This window comes from Protopterus annectens, chromosome 8.part0 (genome assembly GCF_019279795.1).
Source record: "Protopterus annectens isolate FY-2018-M chromosome 8.part0, PAN1.0, whole genome shotgun sequence".
In the NCBI taxonomy this organism is placed as follows: Eukaryota; Metazoa; Chordata; order Ceratodontiformes; family Protopteridae; genus Protopterus; species Protopterus annectens.
The window spans coordinates 806,122,841-806,132,320 of record NC_056741.1 but is presented as its reverse complement, the minus strand read 5'-3'; positions in this window follow the sequence as shown (position 1 = coordinate 806,132,320).

Sequence of the window (9,480 nt, the reverse complement as noted above, 5' to 3'; positions counted from 1 at the left end):
AATATAGCAAAGAGGAATCGCTTACCCACTATAAAACTCAGAAGAGGAATGACAGGTAACAAGACTCTGAGAGGTCAACATTTTTGAAGTTTGCTACTTTCCAAACCAATTGAAAAAGGAAAGCTCCATAACTCGTCACCAGGAAAGCTCATTCTTTAAAACTAAAAACATTCTAGATTAACAGTCTTCCTCCCTTTGGTCTAAAGACACTGGTGGTATGATTCCTACGGTAAGCATGTTTTGCAGAACCTGAGGAAAAATAAAACTTGGGTTTGGAAGGTAGGAATTCCCCTGAAAGGAGGTATGTGTATCCAGTGCCAACTCTAACACTCCTGCCCTGTCTACAGGGGAGACTTAGAGATGTAGGGGCAGCTTGGGAGGGGGGAAAGAATGCTGGCATAGTCATTCTGAAATTGTAGTCTGTCCCTTTTCCTGTAAGAGTCCCTGTTTTTTGTTGTGCCCCTCCTGACATCTCTTTTTTGTTCCATGTTTGCCAGAAGATGGCAGGGGATGATTATTTTCTCTTTTTTAAGAGAAAAAAGGACAGGGTTTGTAAGATTTACAATGTGGGTTTTAAAAAAAATCTCCGTAACTCCCTGAATTAATTTCACTCTGTCATCAAACTGTTTGGGAACCTGAGCAGCAGCAGGGCCAAACATAACCTCCTTGTATGCATTAGAGTTTAAAATCTCAGACTTTACATCATCCTAAAATTTTTCAGCGTGTCCTCTCAAAATAGTAGCAGCAGTAGAGGTCCTAGACACAGTACTGCACAATCATGCATTTCCTTCAAGACATGTTTAGATGCCTGAAACAGGTTAGAAATTTTAGGATTTACACAGGACCAACCTTCTGAAGGAAGTGTGGCAAAACAATCCCACAGAATAGACTGGAAGAAGGAAACTTTCTTATGAACTCTGTATAACACCTTATCTACTTATCCTCAGGAGTAAGGTTACTATTAATAACTGTTCTGCCTTTTGGGGGAGGTGGGGACAGAAGGCATACCTCTCAACCTCTTAGAGCAAGAAATCTGGACAAAGCCATAAATAAAGGCCCAAAATAGGGAGATTTCTGAAATATTGCTCTTGCAAACTTAGAAAGTTGATAAAATAGTAGGTTTTACAATAGCATGAATTTTCTGAAGAGCATGACGTTTGAAACTCAAATGTCTGTCATTATTTTCTGACTTCAATACACAATGACATGCCAATGATTTGCCAAAAAAAACAAAATTTTATGAGGAAAAGATCAAAAATATGAGACAAGTGCCTGGACATTCTGCAAACATTTGGACAGCTGAGAGGTATGACTAAAGGCTGAGGGTCATGGTTATTGGAGACAGCATTTAACACATCCTCCGAGGATGGCATACTAGGAGGAAAGGGTGCAATATGAGATAAATACACTTGCAGTATATCATAATATCTCCTCAGTTTAGGGGAAACAGTCTTAGAAAAGGGAAACTTCTCTAATGGAGTTAGAAAGGACAAACATTCCTCTGAATTAGAGGCTTGGGCTTGAGAGTCCGACAAAGAAAAGCCCTCTCTGTCTATGCCAAAATCCTCTGACTTATTTTTCTTCAGGAAAGATTTCTGATATCATAGATAAAAAGCCTGCAATAAATTCCTGGTTAAGGTAAGAAAAACATCATTTTGAGAGGACAAAATGTATTTGGTTGATCAATGTCTAACCTTTAGTTTTTTTAGAGACATCCCTGAAGAAAGACCAAGAATTTGAAGGCACATCATCCCAAGCGAGAGGTTTCTTTCCCCAGCCACCTGAGAGGACCCTGTTGTGGTGTTTCTTTCACCTAAAATGGATAGTTCCTCCATCTTCACATCGGACACACTGGAACAACCAAACATGATGTGTCTGACCCCAGAAGGATTCAGGAAAACTTGTAAGTGGTCTGAGGAACCAGCAATGACCACTGCAGAATCATCTACATTGGCTGAGGCACTGACTAAGCTTGTAATGAAGATGAGGGTTCATGTTTTAACAATTTCTTTTCTTTTTTGGTATGTTAGAAGAAGGGTCAGCGGGACTGGTGCAGGAACCTGTGTTGTTGCCAAGGAAGTAAAATGTCCTATGCAAACTGCCTCAAGGCTCTATCCCTATATCCTGTCTCCTACAGGCTTTTGAGGGAAGATCTATGCCTGATATACAGGGTAATGTCGGACCCCACTCTGTTGGACCTCCTGCATATCCACAAAACAAACAGCATCATAATTACCTATTCTAAAGACTTAAACCTTGCCTGTGATATAAATAGACCTGCTGGGAGAGACAGGTATGTATCCCAGAGATTACCCCCATCTCTGGAACAAGCTCCCCATCCATATGAAGCAGAGTTCCTCCATAACCCAATTCTGCACAACTGGATGGGGAACAGGAAATTCATCCCTGGTTTGGTACCTGTGTCTCTAATGGACAGAGGCAACCAGCAAAGGGTCCATTTCCCCAGGCCCTAGCTTGTAAATGTTTCACCTCCCAAGCCCCTGCTTACAATTATCAAGGGTATCAGAACTTGTCATATATTTGGGATGCATGGCTGGGCTTAAAAAGGCCCTTGTGGTCATTAGCCCAGTATACATTTATGAACCTGTGAACCTAAGAATCCTGATTGCCTGTAAGCACTGCTGGGAAGAAACGGTTGGAAGGTAAGTAGTCAGACAAGTGTTGACAAGCAGCACACATACTTACACTTCCCTATACGGTCCTTCAAAATTCAAAAGTAAAAGCACAAGGAGTACACAAAAATCCTGTCAGAACTCTAAGTACCTTTCATAGAAAGTGCACTGAGAGAAAACAAGAAATGAAGAAAAATTATCACAGTGTACTCATGCACCAAACACAAAATAAATTTCCAGCATTGAAATACACTTCATACTGCTAAAATATAGCACATTCAAGCACAATGCCTCAAGCATTAAAATAAAGAAGGCAGGTAGTCATGAAGTGCACACAAGCACCAAAACACTCAAATAGTGTTTTAAGTATGTACAACAATCCCCAAACTTTAAATCCTTACACTTCAGTTAAAATGTTTCAAAAGCAGTACAGTTGTCAAACAAAATCAGACCGAGTATTCAATAATAATTCCTAGTCTAAAATAGCAGTTTCTGACAAGAATCTTCTTATATTAATAAAATTGCCAGAAAATACATCAAAATATTTAAAAATATTGAAAAAGGCAACATAGTCTGTGTGGAACTGTTTCCCTAATGAGACTCATCAACCAGAAATGAAGCTTGTAGCCAGTTGCTGTTTCCTGTGAAGTCTCCCAGGGATGGGTGAACTTGCAAATGGCTGCTCACTTCCATACTCCACTGCCACCTACAAGCGTTCAAACTACTATTCAATATCAGGTCACCTGCGCTATACTCGGAGCTTTATTCCTTTACACCACGGAGCTGGTTGACAGCTATGTTTTTGACATATTTTAAGAATGTGTCCTGAATACCATGTATTTTCTTCATCTAACTGCTCTCTTGGTTTTCTCTGAGTCAAGGCCATGTTTCTGAATTACTTAGCAAAGAAAATGCATTAAATGAACAGAGTCCAGACATCTCAAATGTCTCTGATTTTTGGCTCAAACTTTCGCTCTGTACATCTTAATAGTGGTACCTTCTTAGGTAGTTACTAAGCATGTGGTCTAGGAGACTGTTGAGAAGCCTAGTACTGTTTCCCAATTGCCCCAGAGCGCTGTCTAGTTAACTGACTTGTTCAGAGTTGCACAGTGGGAAAATCATGGCCGAGGAAATTAAACCCTAGGTAAAGGGAGCAGCTCCTTACTGCCAGATTTGCAATAAGGCAGTGGACTATAGTCAACAAATAATGGGAATCATTAAAACTAGAGACTTATTTTACCTCTGAAAAATGTTTGCAAATTCATCTACACTTACTTTGTTACCTATTAAAGTCTATATACTAATTATTGATTTGAGACATTTCTTCACACTTATTTATTTATTTATTTGCATTTGTTTACCAGGAAACTCAGAATGGGTCATGAGGTACCATTTTCAGTGGAGGTCCAGGGAGAAAAGCTCCATATACATATGGTTAACAGAATGAAAAACTAGACAGACATAACAAAATCATAACATTCAAGCATAAAATTTGAAAAACTACACGTTAGTTTGTCAAAATAAAAACTCAACAGACATAATAAAGTAATAGTATTCAAACATAAATTATATGTAAAGCCTAATAGGAAGATGCAGCATTATTTACATAATAGATGATCATAACGATTATTAATATTCTGTTGTATTCTATACATCATGAAATATGGTAACAGATTATATTGATGAAGGTGTAAGATAGTACAAGTAGAGTAGGGTAGGGTGTGATAGAAGGGATAGCAGGAATAGATGTGAAAAAGGTATGAGTGTAACTTCAGGGAGTATGTGTAGAGAAAGGGAGGGTACTGTAAGTTAGTAGTGGGGATAGAGAGAGTAGAGGTAGAAAATGTATAACAGTACCTCAGCCTGGATTCATACAGGAGTAAATCCAAGCTTTGTCGAAGTATTCTTTTATACAGGTTTTGAAGGAGTGCAGGTTAGTAATTTTGATAGCTAAAGGAAGGGAAGGCTGTGGTGGTGCAGCGGTTAGTGTTCTTACCTTACAGCAAGAGATTCTCTGGTTCGATTCTCAGCTGGAGTGCCTTCTGTGCAGAGTCTGCATGTCCTCCACATGGTTGAGTGAATATTAAAGACATGCAGGTAGGTGCATGTGTGGGTGTTCCTTCTTTGACGTTTGGGTGCTGGTCTGGTAACTTGACGCTGTAAAAATCCACTGCCAATTATTAGCAGACTGGTGATCTGCTGTGGTGACCCTTAACTGGGAAAAGCTGAAAGAAGTTCCATAGTTTTGCCAGAGAGCAGGAGTAAAGACTTAGGCCTGGGGTTTTGTTATGTTTATAAATTGTGAGGAGATATTTGTTTTCAGATCTGAGATGTTTATTTGGGATATAGAAGTTGATTAATGGGCTAAGAGCAGGACAAGATAGTGGGTTGTGGATGATTTTGTATACAGTAGTAAGTTGTACGTACTGGAGGTGGAGAAGTTCAAACCACCTTAGGAAATGTTGGGCTTTATAGTGACAAGTTAGAGAGGTTGTGTTTATGGCAAATTTGGCAATTTTATTATAGCAACTTTCTATTTTTTTTTTCTTCTAGAGGTCTGCAAGTTAGTTAGAATTGGGGCACATAACAGTGAGGGCAATATGTAAGATTTGGCCAGGGTAATTTTGGTAGGTGCTGTGAGGATGCTTTTATTCCTGTATAGCATGCCTGGTTTTTGGTGTTTTTGACACTGTTTTGTATGTGTAGATTAAACGAGATTATCATCAATTGTGACACCTGGTAGTTTGGTATGCTGAACTAATTCAATTTCAGTTTTGTTGGCTGAAAAGATCTTGAAGTTTGTTTTGTTGGAGCTATGGGGATTGTGGGAGTTCAGTCGGAGTTCAGCACTGCAGAACTATGTTTCTATGGAAGAGAAAGCTTATTGTGTTATGTGCTGTAGGTGAGTTAGTGTCAGATACGCAGATGACAGTGGATCATCTGCATATTGGATTTGTGTGCCTTCACAGGAAGATGTATGTAAGTTATTGATGAAGGCATTAAATAGTAATGGACCAAGGATGGATCTTTGAGGTACACTTGTGGAGGTGATGTGATATGGGGAGATACAGCCCTGCCATTTTACTGCTTGCTCCCTATCAGCTAGGTAGCTAGAAACCCACTGAAGTGAGGAGGAGGATAGACCAATGCTTGAAAGCTCCTCAAGGAGTTTGGGGTGAGATACTGTGTCAAATGATTTTGAGAAATCTAGAAATACTTCAGGTACTAGTTTGCCAGTGTCACAGGCTTTGTGGACCGAGTCCATGAGAGCTAATAAGGCTGTTGAGGTACTGTGTACAGATCTAAAGCCATGTCGAGTATAGGAAAGTAGGTTGTACATAAGATGGCGGAGAAGTTGCAGGTGCACACATTTTTCTAGAATCTTAGAGAGGGGGACAAGACTGCAATAGGCCAAAAGTTTGTGATGTCAGCGGAGTTCCCTCCCTTATGTAAAGGCATAATGTGCAATCTTTTCCATTGGTTAGGGTCATGTGATTCAGCTATGGATCTATTAATTAACATGATAATACGGAATGCTATTGCCCCTGCAGCAAACTTTAGGTATTCTGGTGGGAGATGGTCTGCTGAAGTTAAGCAAGGTTTCAGTTTTTGTAAAAAGTCTTTCGGCTTTTCCCGGTTAGGGGTCACCACAGCGGAACTCCGGTCCGCTCATGATTGGTAGTGGATTTTACGGTGCCGAGTTGCCAGCCTGATGCCCAACCTTCAACGAAGGTATGCCCATTCATGCTCACACCTACCTGCATGTCTTTAACATCACTCGACCGCGGGATGGACATGCAGACTCCACACAGAAGGCGCTCCAGCCAAGAATCGAATAGGAGAACCTCTTACTGTGAGGTGACAACACTAACCGCTGCACCACCGCGGCTTAAGGTTTCAGTTTTTGTAGTAGTTTTTAATTTGAGATAAAGGGATGGGCTGAAAAAGTAAGCTGGGGATGGTTTGGTTTTTGGTTGTTAGTGAGGGGTTGGTTGTCTGTGTGTAATGTGTGGCGAGTGTAGAGGTTTGTTTTGGAGGTAATAATAGAAGTAGTGAGTTGGATTTACTTTTAGGTTGGATATGGACTTTATAAAGATTATAATTATTGTTGTCTTTGTTCTGGCTTTAGGAGGTAAGAGGTTGATAGCTTTGAAATGAAATGTAAATAATCTCTGCATTTCTTTTTACCTTCTTTTTTATGTATGCGTGTGTGTTCATAGCTTCTGTCATCATTGCTTTGTGACATATGATATAGTAAAAACATTCACTGTGTGTTGCTTTATCCCTTTAGTGCCCACCCCCCTCTACACCATATTAGGACCTATTTGCACTCAGAGCGGATACAGCCGCAACTTACTCCCCTAATCAACGGGCCACTTGGCAGAGCTTACTACTACTAGCCTAGATACCAGCAGATCGCAGGCTGTTAAGAATCGTACTGCACACACATAGGTGCAGTTTAGAGCGCAACAACATTCCCAAGGCCTTGGGAAAAAAAAATTTCACCGTGTAACCCAGAATTAAAAAAAAAAATGAGAGGTACAGTTATAAATTCCAGACTTGGAGAACCTGGTGAAACTGACAAGATTTCCAAAATAGGCCTTGCGAATTCTACACAGAAATCATCCTATAGAAAGTTATTATTTGTTATCGCCATACAGCAATGGAAACATTCCCTACGAATATAACTGGCTTCTCCTAACAGATTTTGTAAAGACAGGCAGTCCAACTAGTCCATACATCCATTTACTGCTGCTTAATGACAAAGTTCAACTGCACAGTAAGCTTCTCATCGTACGTCATCATGCCTCTCAACCTTGCAACACAAGAAATCTGGACAAAGCTAAAAATAATGGGGGATCCCCAGGGACATGGGCCCGAAAATAGGGACAAATTTTAAATATTGTTCATATAAACTTAGAAAGTTGCTTGAATGAAAGGTATTGAGTTAGCAAGCATTTAATAACAGATATGAAGTATGAAATCATCCAAGGCGAGTTTCGGAAGGCATTCTTTAGCTATGTCAAGAATCTAAGTGGCAATGCTCAGATCTGCTCAGAGTTAGTGCAGAATGGTACAAAATACACTGAACCGACCGATATTGCAAACATCCTGGCAGACAGGTTCAGTGCAAACTTCACCCCCCTCTCACCCCCAAAAGGGCCCATAACCACACCAGATGAATGTAGAGCTCCTGAAATCACAGACACTCAGGTTAAAACAGCCTCTCCAAAGCCAAAAACACAGCATCAATGGGACCGGACGGTGTTTCAGGCTGCGTCCTACACAAGCTCAAAGATGAACTAACCCCTCACCTAAACACACTGTTCAAACTCAGCCTCTCCACAGGTTACCTACCCATGGAGTGGTGCACAGCAATGGTTATTCCGCTCCACAAAGGTGGAGCCACAACAGACCCCAGGAACTATTGCCCTATAAGTTTAGTGCTGAATTCTATGCACATGTAACTTGTTGTATAGATGTCTGCAAGGCTATGGAGCGCATCATTATGGAACTCATTAACAGAGACATTGGGAACCTCCAAACACTGGACCCTACCCAGTTCGGCTTTGTTAAGGCCATATCATGCCTCCTAAACCTGGTGGACTTCTTTGAGACAGTTACCAAGGCTATAGACGAGGGAAAGGTGGTACATACAGCCTACCTAGACCTCATAAATGCCTTTGACACCATTCCCCATTCTGGTAATTTAGACAAGCTCACCAGCCTGAACATAAACCCCTACGTCACAAGATGGGTTGCCAACTGGCTCATGGACAGAACCCACATGGTAAGAGTTGCGGGAGCTAGGTCTGACTCTAAACCGGTTACAAGTGGCATTCCCCAGGGCTCAGTCCTAAGACCCCTCCTGTTCGGCATACACTTCTCAGAGGTACAGGCAAGCACAGGAAGACTATGGCTGACCAAGTTCGCAAACGACTGCAACTTAGGGGCTATAATTGACTCTCCAGCTGACACAGACATCCTCCAAAAGGGTCTCACTGAGATGGACACCTGGTGTCAAAATCATGGCCTCAAGCTAAATGCCAAAAAGTGCATAGTCATCCCCTTTGGAAAAAACAAAGTACCCACAAACTACCACATAGGTGGTAGTCCCCTAAGTACGGAAGACGTAATAAGGGATCTGGGGACCCAAGTAGATAGTAAACTTTCCTTTGATAATCACATTGCCAAAGTGGTTAGAAAATCCTTCTACGTGGCACACCTTATCACAAAAGGGTTCGCATTCAGATCAAAAGAGGTCATTGTGCCCCTCTACTCATCGCTTATTAGACCCATCATAGAGTACAATGCCCCATTTGGGATGTATCTTACAAGACACCTGCAACAGCTGGAAAGACCACAGAAGTACCTCACCAAGAGGATCACTGGCCTCAAACAAATGCCCTATGCAGCTCGACTGAAGAAACTCCAGCTGTACTCGGTTGCATACCGCCTACTCAGAGGTGATCTCTGCCCGACATACAAGGCCATGTCCAACCCAGAACTGATCGACATGCTCCACCTAAAGAAAAGCTTATCCCCTCGAGCCACACGCTCTAGGGATCTAAACCTCACCTCAGGACATGCTGGAGGGATAGATTCCTGTCACAGAGACTTCCCATGCTTTGGAACAAGATTCCAATCTACATTAGGCAGAGCTCCTCGCTAACACTCTTCAAGAGAAACCTTGAAGAGTGAATGGGGATCACTTCAGTGGCTCTGCTGGACAGAGGCACAGGGAACTAATCTAAGGGGGCGGCGAAAGCCAACACATTCTGGCTAGGCTTATAAATGCCTTCGGGCAGATAGCCTAGTGCCTAAACTGCCTACCTATGAACCTATG